The sequence below is a fragment of the Equus przewalskii genome, chromosome 9, assembly GCF_037783145.1.
Source record: "Equus przewalskii isolate Varuska chromosome 9, EquPr2, whole genome shotgun sequence".
Taxonomy (NCBI): domain Eukaryota; kingdom Metazoa; phylum Chordata; class Mammalia; order Perissodactyla; family Equidae; genus Equus; species Equus przewalskii.
In genome coordinates this window covers 64,680,371-64,699,265 of record NC_091839.1, presented here as the reverse complement: position 1 = coordinate 64,699,265, position 18,895 = coordinate 64,680,371, and positions in this window count along the sequence as shown.

Here is an 18,895-nt window from a genome sequence, read left to right as displayed (position 1 = left end):
GTTGCCACCTCCTCACCATATGCCCCCATCCTGTGTCTCCAGACACGGCTCCTGACTTTCTTATCCCGGCCTGTCCCTATCAAGCTTCAGGGCTATTTACCTTCTAATATTTCAATGACCTGATATCTCACACATTCCATGCAACTATAGTGTTGCATAGGCTGCTTCTTTTTTTCTAAAGATTTTTTATTTTTTCCCTTTTTCTCCCCAAAGCCCCCCAGTACGTAGTTGTATATTCTTCGTTGTGGGTCCTTCTAGTTGTGGCATGTGGGACGCTGCCTCAGCGTGTTTCGATGAGCAGTGCCATGTCCGTGCCCAGGATTCAAACCAATGAAACACTGGGCCACCTGCAGCAGAGCACATGAACTTAACCACTCGGCCATGGGGCCAGCCCCCTGCTTCTTTTTTTCTAGACTATGTATCTCCAGTTTTGTCTCTACAGAAAATTCCTCTTTTCCCTATAAGACCCAGAACAAAGTTTTCTTCTTTCTTGAAAGTTTCTCTGAATTCTGTTACACAGTTAGTCTCTCCCCATAGGTCCTTGTACTCAACCCCCAGCACTGATTGCATTGTTACCCCTCTGTTCACTTGCACCACCACCCAGGGAAATGTCTGACATTTGGTAGTTATTCCCAAAATGTCTGTGAACAGATAAAACGAAATACGCGTGCTCCTGAAATGAAACTAAACAACACTAAAACAGCAGACAAATGAAAGATCAATTTACAACGAGGAATATGAAGTCACTTCTCATTGTCCAACTCCAAATTTACAACCAGCCTAAGCACCTACATTTTTCACTCCCATAATGATATTAGCTTTAACATTTGTATGAGTCTTCTTTCTTATAATTTGCATAATTTTCATACTCTGTTTATCTCAGAAATTCTGTGTCAAAAGTCTGTAAATTTCTGGAGAAAGATCTGAATGAGGAGGCCATGGATGCTGTTGTAAGACAGGTCACTTTTCAGAACATGAAGTATGACCCATTAGCAAATTATGGAAATATACTAAGCAGCCAACCTGAGGACAAAAGACAAGAAAGCTATTTTTTTCACAATAATGAAGGTCAGCAGTGAATGGCTGTGTTGGATTGTGGTGCAAATGGACCAAAGTGTAGCCTCTGGGGTTCTTGGCAGAGTCTCCAAAATGAAGCCTTCACGGTCGGCTTCCCTTCTCTAGAGAGTTGATTTCCCATGATCTCTGCTTGGTGCTCTCCCTGAGACTATGTTATTTGGATCCTGAAGGTATCTGATAAGTAATCTAAAATCACAAGGTCTTTATATGGCCCCTGAGAATCTACCAGTGCCTAGCACAGTGCCTCCCACAAAATGGATCTTCATTTAGTGTAAGACTCTTTCCCCTCATTAACATGGACTCAGCGTTGATGATGAGGCAATGATGGGTCTGTTGGATCTCACTGGCCCCTCTTACATCTCTGTGATTTATCCTAAATCTCCCTCAGCGGAGAATTAACAGCACAAATTTGGTCTTCTTTTCTTATTGGGAGGGAATATAACATCTCTTTTGTGAAAACAGAATCTCACATCATAAAAATGTATAGTAACGTCTCATTTATCTGGCCTCTGGTGATTGCATTTTTAGAATGAAGGAATTCTTCATACAACTGATAAATTTGAATATTGTAATATTTTTATTATTTTATGCAGTCCTTCTTAATTATATTTTATGATTTTTTAAATTTAGTACATGGAAAATGTGTAATACAAAATTACAGATGTAGAAATTATATGGTTATGTCCCTCTATGTGAAATAGCAACAAATACTGGCTTTGTATTTCTCGAAGTTGGTATTTCTTTGCCTTCATCTCTTACGTCTATCTTTCCTCTGTCTCTTGAAAAATATGAAGCATGGTAACACTAAACCAACCTGAAGAGGGGACATGCCCTTTACCATTAACCCCAGCACATTCTATTGTGTTCTAGATGCTAAGGTCATTGTCAACCGCCAGTATTGTTGCACTTGCATTTTGGGTTTTTTTGAAAAAAGAGAATTTTGTATGTTCCAATGTCTTTAACACACCTGAAAATGAGATACTGATATGGCCAATAAGAATAACAGGAGTCAGCAAAATTTCTTTGTGGAAGTGAAGCATATTCCCGTATGTTTATTTTGCAGATACAAAAACACTTCTCTCTTTGATGTTACCTACCTGAGCATCGTTTGCATTGGCTCTTGACTCCTGCACCGAGTTTTTGTTTGTGTTTTCAGCCTTTTTGTTCAGGATTTTAGTTTGTTTCAGTTGTTTGTTTTCAGTTTAGTGTGTTTTTAAAATCTGTGTTTCTTTATTTGCTTCTGTTTCTATCAGCTGCTACTTGTCACCACAACTTTGTATCTCTGTAAGCTTACTTTAAGGCTGATACCTAAATTGCACAAAGATGGAGTAATTTCAGCTCTGCCATTATAAACTGTATGATCTTGGGCTAATTTAAAAAAATCTTCTGAGCATCCATGTCCTCTTCAGTAAATGTTAGCTCAATGATAGCTGACTGCGTGCTATGTCATCAGTAAGTATAAGTTCAATGACATCTGATCCTGTGGAATTTTTAAAAGACTTCTGTAAAATAAAATAACCAGTGTTAACCTGGAACAAACTAGTGATCAAGTTGTGGTAATTTCCATCTTTCCTGGGTGGCTGACAGCTGAGAAGGTGGGCTGATTATATCTACGTATACCATAATTGCAATGATAAATTTGTTTACCTGCTTCCCATAAAGTGGGAGGGTGAAGAGTCATAGCCACGTGGAGGAGGAACTAGGAACCGAGTGGGGAGAAAAATAAAGGGGGAAAACAATGTTTCTCCCAACACTAAGTTATCATGCCCCCTGTGCCCCCCCAAACTTCACGGAAGCAATTTCTTTGTCTTTCCTCCTGGTATCACTGGAGACTGGAAAAATCGCATGACTGTGGAGTATAATGAAAGGTTTGACAAGATTTTCCAAAGGAAGATGAAAGATTTTCCTTTGTCATTCATCTGGGATATAAATGAAGAATAGAATTCTAAGCTTAGCACAAAAAGTCCTAAGAAAACACTTTCAGAAAACAAATATATTTAATTACACACTTTAATCTTTGACTATAATTGGATCATTATTGAAAAAACCTCAGTGATTAATAAATATTAATGTAGTAGTCTTTACATCATTTGCCATCTGTAGACTGTTTTCTATTTCCAGGGAAACCTCAGTTGCTGATCAAAAGAGGATTCTTCTTATTGTTTTGCATGTAATTATGGAACGATTTTTATTTTACTTTTGGTAATTCCTAAATTCTTCACCAAAAGGCAGCCATGACATGTAATCAATTTCCTATCTTGAAATGGAAGCCTTAGAAATTTTTAAAAACTACTAGTATTCTTTTTTCATATTTAATATTTTCATTCCTACATAATGAGTTAACCTTTTATTTAATGGCTTCTAGGTTTTGTGCTTTCATAAGAAGGTCATTATCCCAAATATTTTCATTTATTCATAGAACATATCTTTATTTAATTTGCATATTATTCTTATTTTTTAAGGAAGCTATTTTTTAAAATAGATAACAAATTGACCCTACATCATTTATTGAGTAATCTATCATTTTCTTACTAATTAAAATAGACATTATATGTTCTAAATAATGATATGGACATACGTAGTCTCATGTATAATGATTTATTCTGCTGATATAATTACCTTTTCTTTTGTCAAGACTACGACATTTTAATTTCTAAAATAAATTCATAAACTATCATAAAGAATCATGTGGAAATTTTAAGTATAGCTTTATATTTAAAAAGTAATTTAAAAACTGACATCATTACAAATTGAGTCCTCCCATCCAGAAATATTACGCTCTCACATTTACTTGTGTTTTCTTTCAGGTCATTTGGTAAAGACACGTGGTCCTTTCAACAACCTTGCTCATTTCTTCTTAAGTTTATTCCTACAGTTACTGCAAGTATAGACAGTAATTGTAGCTGTTGAGAGTAGGATATTTTTTCAGTTACATTTTCCATGTGCGTATTGCTGCTCACGGACTTTGCTCTCTCGTCCATAAATGGGTTCCTGGTATGAAGTTTGGCTGAGTGGGAAGCAATGCAGCTAGTCTGAGGCCTGCAGTAGTGCAGATGCTGCTACCACCGACCATGAGATTCTGCAGGCCCACTGGCGTATCTCCGCTTATTCGTGCCTAATTTAGGCTTGCTGCTGCCTCACCTGCTTTCATGTCAATTTGCTCATCACCATGTTCATCTTTCCTAAGAAACACACACAATTTCTTTCATAAGCTGCTGCTTTAAATAAAGATATAAAGGGCCCTGATTCTTCATTGGGAGAGAATTTCCCATTTTGTGTCCCCTCCTGGTACATCACCTCCTGCCTTTCTGAGCTCCTTTGTTTCCAGAGCTCTTCACTTCCACAGGCATGGGCGTAGGCGGGGACATATGTCTTGAGGGAAACATTCCTTTTCTCCTTCTTTCTCCTGTCTCCTTTTTTCTTCTCAAACAAGGGTTTGGCTTGTAGCAGGAAGGAAATCTTGCACTTTAAAAAAACAAATATTATCTTCTGTATACAAGGTATTGAGTTTAGAGTTATATATGAGTTATCTCCTTTATTATTAACAAAAACCTCTGAGGTAGGTGCTATGTCATAAATGAGAAAACAAGTGGTGTAGAGAGGTAAACTGCATTTTCCAAGGGCTAATGTTTAGTAAGTGTTAGTGCTATGGTTCAAAACCTGCTCTGACTAACTCTGGAACTGAAAAGTCTTTAATACTCTTCTTTCAGTTATTAGTTCCCAGTTGGGAATTGAGTTGGCTTGGGACTGCGTTGTCATTTTAATATCAGTCAAATCTACCTCTGGTTCATCCACGCTCCACTGAGAGCCTGGGTGTCTCTTTTTCCTTAGCCCTTAAAAATGAGAGCATTTAGTTCTTTTCTTCAGAGCTGCTGATTACAGTTCTTTAGTTTCCTGCCCTAAGCTTTCAAAAGTGTAGCCTAAGCCCAGAATTGGAAAATACACCCAGGAAAGAAAACCAAGTATAGTTGACCTAAAAAAGTGCTCCTTCCTCTCTGGAATTTCAGTTAATCTGGTATACATTGTTTCCAGAGATCTAAGGTTTTGTAAAATATAATTTTTATACTTTATCTGTTTTTTACTGTTTTTTTCCATGGGAGCATTGACCTCTCATGACCTAGTATGTCATTCCTACTCAGGAGATGAAGTCTTAACAAGATTTTTAATTATTTGCGTTAATGTTTATCATCATAACTACCCATCTAGTTGCTGTCATTAACAATTATGGTGGCCACCCTTCAATTCTGAAGAGCTCAGTTTGTCTAGTCTTTTGGTTGTAGCAATAAAAGCCACTTGACACTTTGTGGTAGTAATTTCACTCTTGATACTTTTAACCCTCAAATATATTTGCAGCACAGCATGGGTCTTAAGGGAGAGTCACAGCCTATAAGTATGTTAGATAGTCCAAGTGCATGATGCTGTTGATGGCATGAGTTTTGTACCAATGATTCCCAAACTGTGACATACTTTGTCATATAAAATCATTCCTCTGATCATGTTCCCTGAGTGTGCTCCAGTTGTCTTATTACCATAAATAACACTTTACCTGTCATGTTATTGAGCTATCATGTCTTCTAGGAAGAGAGATAAACTGATGAACCTAAATTCATCTGTGAAAAACCAAGATCTGATATGTAATCTGGAAAAATCTTTTATTGTAGCTCGGTTGATTGACTAGGTTAAATTATTTCACAATATATACAGATGTTCCTAACTACATGAAAAATATATTTCTTACAGATTTTTACATAAATCCGTCGCAAAATTTACCTTCCTGTAATGACCTTTCCCAAGGTGAGGCAAAGACTTTATTCCATCCAAGATACACATTTACTTTGACACCGATTTCTGAAACTTAAAATAAATTGAAATTTCTTGGTTTCTGTGTTAAAATACTGATTTCAAGGCCCCAGTCCACAGATATTCTGATTTCACAGACTTTGGGTAAAGTCTAGAAATCTGAGATTTGTGTGTTGTCTGCAGCCACACTTTAAGTGATATTAATCTGGGGCTTCCTTGTATTTATAGGAGTAGTTATCTGAAGTGCATGTGTGTTTTGCGTGTGTATCTTTCTATGAAACAATTCCACATTGTTTATTTTTAAAAATTTAATCCTGAAGCCAGGCCTGGTGGTCTACTGATTAAGATTGCGTGCTGTTACCGCTGTGGCCCAGGTTCATTTCCCTTTCAGGGAACTACGCTATCTGCTTGTCAGTTTGTCGGTTGTCATACTATGGCAGCTGTGTATCACTGTAATGCTGAAAGCTATGCCACTGGTATTTCAAATACCAGCAGGGTCACCTGTGGTGGACAGGTTTCTGCAGGCCTTGCAGACTAAGACAGACGAAGAAGAAGGACATGGCCACCCACTTCCAAAAAATTGGCCATGAAACTCTATGAAGAGCAGAGACATATTGTCTGATAAAGCACCGGAAAGTGAGAGGATGGTGCAAAAAGACCAGGTAGGGTTCCGCTCTGCTGTACGCAGGGTCCCTAGGAGTCAGAACTGACTCAATGGCACTAACAACAACTTTATCTTGAATACTCTGAAATAGCTTTTGCTGGTTCCAGGTAGTGGAGGATTGTTAGAAGCTTTAATTTACGGATTGGTTTTTTTCAGCCTGTGTGTTCACTATGTTGATAGTGATTTCCAGAATGAGTTAGGTTTTTGGCCAAAAAGTCCCACACTGCTGCTGAAAATTATTGCAAAAAGTGCATCTTACTATCTGAAGAGCATTTAAATTTATACAGTTTAAGAACATAAACCGAAGTCACTGTCTAAGTGAAATAAATCAACATTGCAGACACAAAGTGCCAATTATTACTAATTTTTGACTTGAATGATGGGTTGCATGGGTGTTCATTTTATACCTTTATGGTTTATTATAGCTCAATAACATGACAGGTAAAGTGTTATTTATGGTAATAAGACAACTGGAGCACACAAATTTATTTTATTTGATTATTAGCATAATTTTTTTAACAGAAAGAGAAATAACACGGGGCAAGTCAGAAAGGCCAGTTTCTTCACAAATCCGAGGCTCAGCAGTAAAACCCTGAGGATTCGTTCTGAACCTATGCTGCCAGGAATCTCCAACATGTATCTGCCAGGGCTTCCTGCTGCCTTTCAGGAAAAGAAGGAAATCTACGCCCCACTGTCCTCTGTGATGAGTTCCACTGTGTGACAAGTGGAACTTGGGTCCTGGAGAGAATCTGATGGGGAATCAAGCATCATATACGCTTAAATAAGGATGCAGAGAATTTACGGAGTCTAGATAGTGCCTACACGTAGGGAATATGAATAAACAAAGGATTCCGTTCTTTCCTCCTAACAAGATCAGATCATCTGAGGATACAGTGGTAACTGGCCAATTCGTCATTACTGATACCTTTTGTTCTGTGTGCCTTGTCCTTGATCTTTACCAAGAGTTAATTAATAACTCTCTCATTTGTTAGCTTTTGCAGTGCTACATCCTCTCTCTCAACAACTTCTTATCACGTCATTAGAAAATTACAGTGATACTAATTCTCTTTAAAATTTACTTCTTTAAACATATGAATCATTGGAGAGCCCATTCCAGCTACATAGTCAATATTTGCTGGGCCCAAGCACGACTTCTTCTCAAAGTGGTTTGTTCTTCTTGTATCTTAATCCATAACTTCCCTGCAATTTGTTCAATGGTTACAGTCATATTTTATGTTAGTCTTTCTGATGAATTGTAAAGTCCAAAATGCCTGCAATGATTTCTTCAGTAAATTATCATCAACTGAATCCCTTTGATTGTGGAAATCAAAAACAAGTTTATCCATAGGGATTTTCTCTATGAAATTTCAAATCTTCACCTGCATCTAGTATGTAAGACAACTCTAATTGTATTTGTCTTTGTGCTTTATCAAGAAATGTTCTGAACTTTCCATTGACATTTGGTGAGTAGTTGGACATTGCCAATATACATGAGAGTATAGCTAATTAACATATTTTTTTGTGTGTGAGACTGTTACTTATTCTTCATCACTGGAATCAATTAGTTTTCCCTCCTTTTGAGGTGTAATAAAAAGAGCATGTATTAAGAACACAAAAGGTTTGTGACAGAACTAACACCTATGATGCTAAAATTTCAGAGTTAGTGTGAATCCTGAGCTGAACTACAAAAGTGTCTCCCATGATTCTACTATATCTCATTTTGGGGGTGAAACAGAAGGGGTTAAGTAATTGACCTCCAAATTTAGAGCTCATATAAGGACCATCTTAGCAGTGAAAAATAGTTGTTATATTCTGAGCTGTACATCAAATAAATGCTCTCAGGGCTCTTTTTAAAACAATTTTATTGAGGGATTATATACCACAAATTTCGTCCATTTTTTTAGTGTATGATTCAATGATTTTTAGTAGCTTATGAAGTTGTGCAACCAACATCACAATTCAGTTTTATAATAATTCCATCAATTCCCCAAAGTCCCTGTGTCCTTGACAGTCAGTCCATCCCCAGTCCCATGCTGCAGGCCCAGGCACATACTAAGCTACTTTCTGCCTCTGTTGATTTGTCTTTTACGGACATTGAAGTCCCCAATGAGTCAATCACATTTCAGTATGTATTCATATTTTGTTCATTTTTATTCCTGCATAGTCATTGTACAGATATACCACCTTTAGTTTATTCACCAGTTGATAGACATCTGAATTGTTTCCACTTGGGGTTATTATGAATAATGCTGCTATGAACATTCACAGACAAGTCTTTGGGAGGATACATGTTTTATTTTTGGGGGGTAGATTCCTAGAGGTGGAAATGCCAAACTGCTTTCCAAGGAGACTATACCATTTACATCCCCCACCATGTGTGAGGGTTCCCATTTCTCCATGTCCTTGCTGAGGCTTGCTACTGTCAGTCTTTTTGATGATAGCCGTTGTAGGGGTATGGAGTGGTATATCATTGTGGTTTTACTTTTCATTTCTCTAATTACAAAATGATGTAGATCGTCTTTTCATATATTTATTAGCCATTTGTATATCTTGGCAAAATGTGTATTGAAAGCTTTTGCCCGTTTTTTAATTGAGTTGCTTATCTTCTTACTGTTAAGTGTCGAGTGTTCTCGGCATAGTTTGTATACAAGTATTTTATACCAGAGACTTGACTTGAAATTTTCTTAATTTGCATCTCATCTTCCCATTTTCTTCATGGTGTCTTACGAAGTGCCAAAATTTTGAAATTTGATGAAGTGCAGATATTAATTTTTTTATTTTATAGACCTTGCTTTTCTTCTGTCTTATCTAAAAAAGCCTTGCCTAACAAAAGGTCAAGAAAATTTTTTCCAAGGTTTATTTTACTAGTTTTATCATTTGAGCTCTTGAATTAGGGTCTATGATCTATTCTGAGATAATTCTTGTGTTTGTGAGAGAGGTCAAAGTTCATGTGCTTGATGTGGGCATCTGAGTATCCTGGCATCAGTTGTTGAAAAGGCTGTCGTTTCCCCCAGTGAATTGCATCGGCACCTTTGTGGAAAATAAATTGACCATAAATTTAAAAGATTATTTCCACAGTCTCAATTCTATACTATTTACATATATGTCCCCCTTAAAACCAGCACTCTACTGTCTTGATTACTGTACCTTTATACAGTTTTGAATCAGGAAGAGTAAGTCCTCTGGATTTGTTGTCAGTTTTAAAAGGTTTTTTTGGCTATTCTGGGTTCCAAGCATTTCCATAAAAGTTTTAGGATCTATATTAGTAACAATTGTTGTTTTTTTCAGTCCCATGAACATGGAATGTTTCTGCCTTTATTTAGATCTTTAATTTCCTTCAGCAATGCTTTGCAGTTTTGAGTGTATAAGTCTTACACTTCTTTTTAAAAATTTGTTCTTGAGTACTTTATTTTTGCTGTTATTGTGAATGTAGTTGTTTTCATCAGATTGCTTGTTGCTAGTATGTAGACGTGCTGTTGATCTTTGAGTGATGATCTTGCTCTCTGGTGAGAACCTCGAGTATTATATTGAATAGAAGTTACCAGAGTGGACATCCTAAACTTGTTCCTCAACTTAGGCAGAAAGCATTTAGTTTTCCATCATGAAGCACAGCAGTAGTTTTTCGTAGATGCTTTTTATCAGGTTGAGAAAGTTCCTTTCTATTTCCAATTCGTCGAGATTTGTTTATTTGCTTTAATCATGAATGACGTTGGAGTTTATCAAATGCTTTCTCTTCATCAATTGAGATGCTTGGGTGGTTTTTGTCCTTTCATTCTATTAGTGTGATGACTTCTATTAGTTGATTTTCAGATGTTAAACCAACATTACATTCCTGGGATAAATTCCACTGAGTTTTAATTTATTATTCTTTTTATATGTTACTGGATTCATTTGGCTAATAATGGATTGAGGATTTTGTGTCTTTATTCACTGGGGAAATTGGTTTTTAACTTTTTTTTCTTTTAACGTCTTGGTCTGGCCTTGGTATCAGGGCAATAGGGCCTCATAAAGAGAGTTGGGCAATGTTCCATCTTCTTTATTTTCTGAAAGAATGTGGAAATTCTTTTTTAAATGTCTGATAGAATTCACTAGTGAAGCCATATGAGACTGGGATTTTTTTTTTTTTTTGAGGAAAAAGATGTGTAATTACTAATTCAGTTTTTTTATTTGTTCAATGTCTTGATTCTGTTTCCTCCACTTTCTCCCTCTGCCCTGTTTTTATTGTTTGGTTATTGTTGTTATTGTTGCTGTTTCTTGTTTGTTTGTTTGATGACCTCCCTTGACTAATTCTATAGTTTTCTTACCTGCAATGATCACTGATGTCTCTGCTTGTGTTTTTTTCTTCTCATTTTGGTTTTTAAGCTTGACTTCCTAGGTGTCAACCCTGGGTCAACATAACTTAATGATCAGCCAGTTATTGTCCTAAGTGTGACCACCTCGAGCTAGTAAGGTTTCCACCTTTTTGCGGAGGTATATGTGTATAGATTTCTGTGCATATTTCAATTTCAGGCAATTTACAAGTCCTCCATGGTTTTTATTTTATTCTTGTACAAGACTTCGCATTTAGCCAAGGAAAAGTTGACAACTGGAGACCACTTCAATTTCTCCTGTGTGTGCATGCACCTCTGTGCAAGTGTGTAGACTTCCAGACTCCCAGGAGTATCTGGTTGCTTATCAAAGTCCACTGTGGGTCTCTCATTCTCTGGATTTCTAGGTTATATTTCTGACTGATCTGGTGCTTGTACCAGCCAGTATCACAGCTACGATCATGGTCTTCCTGAATGTCTACCACCCAGATTACAATTATGAATTCACGCATGTAATATTCATGAATGTTATAGTATGTAAGCTATACCTCAATGTAAACAAAGAGTGTTGGGGGAAAAAAGGGAAAAAAAGAGGTGGGGGTACAATAGGGTTGAGAACTGTTGTTGTAGGATATAAAGACGTTCCACCAAGCTCCTGTAAAGGACGAAGAAGGGCTAAGAGAATTGGCTGACGAGAGACCTAGGGTAGGGATAAGCAGGCTCCTGTGTAGGAGGAACTTGAGACCGTAGGTAAAGCATGGTCACCAGCAGTGGTTGACAGCTTCACAGAACAGACACCTGTGCTGGATACTCAAGTGGAATGAGAGACATTACAGTGGAGGTCAGCCGAGCTGAAGGAGATGAAGGCCAGACTAGAAGAGCCTCCTTCCACCAACATATGGACCCCAACCTACTTCCATGTTTATGTCCTTTGGGAAGGAGAATGGGAGAGAAGGTCTTTGAGAGGAGGAAACATCCCTGAAAGGGAGCTTAAATCGTCAAAATTTACCTCAATTCACTGTTCAACACTGGAGGAGATATGTTATCTTTAATCTATAGGCTTATTTTTCTTTTTGACATGGGAAGGAGGATTGAAAAATAGGATGAGGCTGGGTATAGAAAATAGAAAAATAATTTATTTTTTTGCACATACCCCTGAGTGATAGAATGTAACCCCTTTACTGGATTGTAGGAGAATTAAATGAGATAATGTAATTAAAACCTTGGCTTGAATTTTCGTCAGTGGTAGCAGGTGGCTTCTATGAAGCAAATCCCTTAACTGATGCATAAGCCTAGAGGATACTCTATTAAAATACCTGTGTATACGAAAATCATGTAGGTCCTGCGGTTATACCTCAAGAATATTGTGTTATCTATACCAAAAAGACAGTAGTGCTTGTCTTAGAGAAAGTGAGAAGAATTTCTTTCTTTCTATTGTTCCATATTTATATGATGAAAAAATAAGCAAAAATAAACACATGTCCAAGTTTACCTGACGTATTTGTAAATGGGAGAAATGAGATTTAGGTGAATTTCATTCTGAATACCATATGATCCAAACACATTATTACAATTTTGGAAGAAATGTTTTGTTCATAACAGAGTTCCTTTTGCTAAGCACAGGCTGTATTCCTCAGACTGCTTGTAGTAGTGAATATGTAAATGATATTTAATTTATTCTCCAGATCATATGTTCTCGGCTTGTTTGTCAAAGATTAGCTGTCCATCAATGTGTGGTTTTATTTCTGGGCTCTCAACTCTGTTCCATTGATCTGTGTGTCTATTTTTCTGCCAGTACCATGCTATTTTGATTACTATAGCTTTGTAGTAGATTTTGAAATTAAGGAGTGTGGTATCTCCAGCTTTGTTCTTTTTTCTCAGGAGTGCTATGGCTATGCAGGGTCTTTTGTGGTTTCACGTAAATTTCACAATTCTTTGTTCTATTTTTGTGAAAAAGATCATTAGGATTCTGATTGGGGTTGCATTGACTCTGCAGATTGCTTTAGATAAAATGGACATTTTAACAATGCTAATTCTTCCATGAGCACAAAATATCTTTCCATTTCTTTATGTATTCTGTGATTTCTTTCAACAATGTCTTATAGTTTTCAGTGTATAGGTCTTCCAATTCATTGGTTAAATTTATTCCTGGGTATTTTATTCTTTTTCCTGTGATTGTAAATTGGATTGTAGTCTTGATTTCTCTTTCTGTTAGTTTATTGTTAGTGTATAGAAACACAACTGATCTTTGTATATTGATTTTGTATCCCACAACCTTACTGCATTCATTACTTATTTCTGACAGTTTTTTGGTGGATTCATTATGATTTTATAGAGAGAGAATCAGTTATCGACAGATAGTGACAATTTTACTTCTTCCTTTCTATTTGGATACATTTTATTTCTTTTTCTTGCGTATTGCTCCAGCACTTCCAATACTATGTTGAATAAGAGTAGCAAAAGTGAATATCCTTGTCTTATTTCTGTTCTTAGAGGAGTAGCTTTCAGTCTTTCACCATTGAGTATGATGTTGGCTGTGGGTTTGTCATATATGGCCTTTAATATGCTGAAGTACTTTCTTTCTATACCCATTTTATTCAGAGTTTTCGTCATAAATGGATTTTGGATCTTGTCAAACACTTTCTCTGCATCAATTGAAATGATCATGTGATTTTTATTCTTCATTTTATTACTGCAGTGTAGCACATTGATTGATTTGTGGATGTTGAACCATCCCTGTGTTCCTGGAATGGATGGCACTGGATCGTGGTGTATAATCCTTTTAATGTATTGTTGTATTTGATTTTCTAATATTTTGTTGAGAGGATTTTTGCACCTATCTTCTTTAGCAATATTGTCCTGTAATTTTCCTTTTTTGGTTTTGGTAACAAGGTAATGTTGGCCTCATAACATGGGCCATCCCATCCTCTTCAATATTTTGGAAGAGTTTGAGAAGGACACATTTTTAAATCTTCTTTGAATGTTTGGGAGAATTCATCAGAGAGGACATCTGGGTCCTGGACTTTTGCTTTGGAGGAGATTTTTGATTACTGTTTCAATCTCTTTACTAGTGATTCAGATTCTCCATTTCTTCATGATTCAGATTTGGGAAGTTGTATGATCTAAGAATTTATCCATTTCTTCTAGGTATCCAGTTTGTTGGCATATAGCTTTTCATAGTATTCTCTTATAATCCTTTTTATTTCTGTGGTGTCCCTTATAATGTTTCCACTTTCATTTCTGATTTTATTTATTTGAGGCTTCTCTCTTTCTTTCTTAGTGAGTCTAGATAAAATTTTGTTTATCTTTTCAAAGAACTAGCTGTAAGTTTCATTGGTCTTTTCTATTGTCTTCTTAGTCTCTGTTTCATTTATTTCCACTCTGATTTTTATTCTTTCCTTCCTTCTACTGATTTTGCGCTTCATTTGTTCTTCTTTTTCTGGTTAGTTTAGGTGTATTGTTAGATTGTTTATTTGGGATATTTCTTGTTACTTGAGGTAGGCCTGTATTGCTATAAACTTTCCTCTTAGTACTGATTTTGCTGTATATCATGGATTTTAGTATTTCTTATTTTCATTTGCATTTGTCTCCAGTATTTTTTAATTTCTCTTTTGATTTCTTCATTGGTCCAATAGTTGTTCAGTAGCATTTTGTTTAATCTCCACATATTTTTGACTTCTCCAGTGATCTTCTTGTAGTTGATTTCTACTTTCATAACATTGTGGTCTGAAAGGATGCTTGATATAATTTGAATCTTCTTAAATTTATTGAGACCTGTTTTGTGGCCTCATATGTGATCTATCCCGGAGAATGTTCCATGTGCATTTGAAAAGAATGTGTATTCAGCAGTTTTTGGATGGAATGTTCTGTATATATCTATTAAGTCCATCTGGTCTAACGTTTCATTTAACGCTGATGTTTTCTTGTTGGCTTTCTGCCTAGATGATCTATCCATTGATGTAAGTGGGGTATTAAAGTCCCCTACTGTTATTATTTTTCTGTGAATTTCTCCCTTTAGATCTACTAACAGTTGCTTTATATATTTTGGTGCTCCTCTGTTAGGTACATATATATTAACAAATGTTATATCTTCTTGGTGGATTGTAGGCTTTATCATTATGTAATGTTTGTCTTTCTCTCTTGTTCTCTTTTTTGGCTTGGAATCTACTTTGGCTTGGAATCTACTTTATCTAAGTACAGGCACATCCACTTTCTGTTGGTTGTCATTTGCTTGGAATATCATCTTTGATCCCCTCAGTCTGAGCCTATGTTTCTCTTTAGACCTGAGCTGGGTATACTGGAGACAGAATATTGTTGGCTATTATTTTTTAATCCATCCATCCACTCAGTGTCTTTTGATTGGTGAATTCAATCCATTTAAATTTAGGGTGATTATTGATATATGAAAACTTAATACTGCCATTTTATCTTCTGTCTTCTGGTTGTTCTGTATTTCCATTGTTTCTTTTTCTTTGTGTTTCTGTCTGCTATTTCAGTTTGGTCATTTTCTGTGATGTGTTTCTCAGTTTCTCCTTTTTTTATGTTTTGTGACTCTGCTCTGATTTTTTGTTTTGTGATAACCATGAGGTCTGTATAAAAGATTTCATAGATGAGACAGTCCTTTTTCTGTTGATAGCATCCTATCTCTATTTGCCTATGCAGATTCCATCCTTTACCTCTTTCCCATCTATGTTTTGTCACAAATTATCCTTTTTGTATTGTGATTTTGTTACCAAATTGAAGTAGTTATTTTTAACGCTTTTTTTCCCTTTAGCCTTTATATTATAATTAATTGTTTACTAACCTGTTCTCATACACAGTAGCAATTTTCTGATTCTATCACCTTGCCTACAGCTTTGTATACGTTTGCCTTTTCCTTTCAGGTAGAAGAGCTCTTTTCAAAATTTCTTGTAAGGTAGGCCTAGAGGCAATGAACTCATTCAACTTCTGTTTGTCTAGAGAAACCTTTATTTCTCCTTCATATTTGAAAGATCCCTTTGCTGAATAGAGTATTCTTCACTAACAGTTTTTATCTTACAATATTTTGAACGTATTTCACTCTCTCCTGGCCTTTAGAGTTTCTACTGAGAAATCCACTGATAGCCTATTGGGGGTTCATTTGTAGGTTATTTTCTTCTCTCTGGCCACCCTTAATATTCTTTCTCTGTCATTGACTTTTGATAGTTTTAATATAAATGTGCCTTGGAGAAAGTCTTTTTATGTTGAGATAATTAGGTGCTCTATTAGCTTCACGTACTTGCATGTCCAGTTCCTTCCCCAAGTTTGGGAACTTCTCAGCTATTATTTCTTTAAACAAGCTCTCTCCTCTCTTCTCCCTCTCTCTTCTTGGATACTTATCATCCTTATATGGCTTTTCCTAATTGAGTCAATATGTCTCTGTTTTTTAAAAATGTTAATTCTCTCTCCTCTTCCACCTGAATCATTTCTAGGTTTCTATCTTCAAGCTCACTTATTATCTCCTCCATTTGGTCTGCTCTATTTCCAATGCTTTCTACTTTCTTCAGCTCCAGAATTTCTGTTTGGTTCTTTTTTAGAATTTCAATCTGTTTGACGTAGTACTCCTTCTGTTCATTAAATTCATTCCTGAGCTCATTGAAGTGTCTGAGTTTTCTTGTAACTCACTGAGTTTCTTCATTAAAGATATTTTGAATTCTCTGTCAGTTAGGTCACAATACTCCATGACTTTGAGTTTGGTGTCTGGAGAGTTATCATTTTCTTTGTGTGATACTGTTACTGTAGCACATCATAGTACTTAAATTATCTCTGCCAGCACATTTGTGGTAGCAAGCACCATTCTCATTTGGGTAAGGCTTTGGTTACTTTGATTCTGAGCTGCTTTTGACTGTATTTGAGAGTCTGCACTTTCCAGCCTCCACTGCCTCTGCCAGAGGTGTCATCACTGCCCCGTGTGCTGCTTGTGCCTCTGAGATTGCTGGTGCCTTGCTGCTCACACTAGTGCTGCAGTCACGAGTGTTGCCACTGGGGTCAGAGCACTTCTGCTAATTCTGGGGTTGCCTGGGTCACATGTTCCCCCACTGCAATGGGGAGGAAGGGGAGAGTGGGGCAGGAGCTGGGGTCACAGGAACCTCTGGCATGTCCAAGTTTGTCGGCTCTGCAGGCATCACTGCTATGGGCAGGGGGGCCAAAGCTGCAGGCGCCCCTGCAGCTGAGGGAGACCGGAGTTGTAGGCTCCACTGTCACTGTTACCTGGCTCTGTGGGCTCTCCACAGGCTCAGGTTGTGCTGCCACATGCACTTCCTACCCTGCTGCTCCCAGGTTATCTTGGAGTGCTGGCAACACTGCTGCCAGGAGTGCTGTGTTTGCGAGTGTCACCACCACTGCCAGGTGAGCTAGGGTCACGGGTTGTGGGTATCACCATCACTGCCACAGGGGTTGGGATACCTAGGTCGCAAGCACCACCAGTTTTCCTCAAATCTCTGCTCTCCAGCACCTGTGTGGTTCCTGTAACCTCAGGTCACAGGCAATGCGACTACTGCCAGGGTCTGGAGTCGGAGGTACCACCACTGGGGGCTGGGTTGCGAGTACCACTGCATTCCTGAAGCCTCAAGTCACAGGTGCCACCTGCCACCACTGGGGGAGGGAGAGGGGCTGCTCGCAAGTGCCACTGCAGTTCCTACACCCTCTGGTGTCTGGCACCCGTGCAATTCTTGGAACCTCTGGTCACAGGCGCCACTGCCACTTCCAGGGGTGTCAGGGTCTTGGATGCAGCCCCCACTGCTGGGAGGACCAGGGTTGAAGGTACCACCACTGGGGGAAGGCATAGGTCACAAGTCATCATAGTTCTGAGAGCATCTGGTCACAGGCCCTGCAGTGATTCCTGGTGCCTCTGGGAGCATGGGTTGCCTGGATTTCTGGGGCCTCCATTCATGGATGTAACCTGAGTTCCCAGGGCCTCTGGTCTCTGGACTTTCTGTCACTGCTCCCCTGGTTCCACCACCTCCAGAAGGTCCATTCCCCCCCATCTTTAGATGTATAGATGTATGGGTCTCTCAGGCATTCCATGTGCTGTGCAGAGCCCTTTGTTGGACTATGGATGTCCTACTGGTTGCAACTTATAGGTGACTGACAAAAAGAACTCACTCTGCCATGATGTGGACATCACTCCTCACCACTGCTTTTCTTAACTTTAACTGAACTGCTCTTTCCGGTTCTTAGGCATCAGCTGGTCAATTTCAAAAAGGATCTCTCCTTAGGAAAAGCAAAATCTCACACCACACAGACTTTTGGACTACTCTCTGCATGAAAATGCTGAACAATGCTGCTATTCCCTTTTAGTGGTCTGGGATCAAGGCTGGTGAGAAGTATCAAACTCCTCAATGATAGTTTTGTCTGAAATAATTTGATTTTAATCATAAGTTCCGACTCCAAAGACAAATGTGAGGTTGATATTGCTGTGCTTGTGGGTATGTGGTCTATGTATTTTTGAATGAAGGCAGCCATTTGCAATAGCACAAGTAATTTACTATTGGAGTTAAGATCCAATCCTCCGAAACTGCAGTGACTGGATAACTTGCATAAAGCCTGGCTCTCCTACCTGGAGTCCCCAAATCAATCATCCCAAATTAGTAAGAAGACAGTCACATGTGCGTGGATGTGGATGTGTGGTTTTCTTGTAGATGGTGTGTACAGCCCCACAAATTCAGAACCCTTCAGACTGGTTAATTAGGAAATTAGGGGAACATCACAATATATAGTCTCCATAACTGTAGGAGAGTGTTCTTAATCAGGAGTGTGCATCAGAATCGCATATGTCACTGCATGAGATTTCACTATTTTAAAATTCAGATTGAGGCTCAGTGTTTATTAATGTAAACTGAGAAGGGCCTAGAGTGCACAACTGTTAATAACTCCACAAAGGATTCTCATTAAAATACTACTATAGGACTAAAGTTCATTTTATTCCTGACTATATTATGGGCTTCTGGTTTTAAGACTTGAATTTATCATGCCTGAAGGTGAGACTTCAGAAGGGTCAGTGTTCTATTCACCTCAGTCTTCTAATATT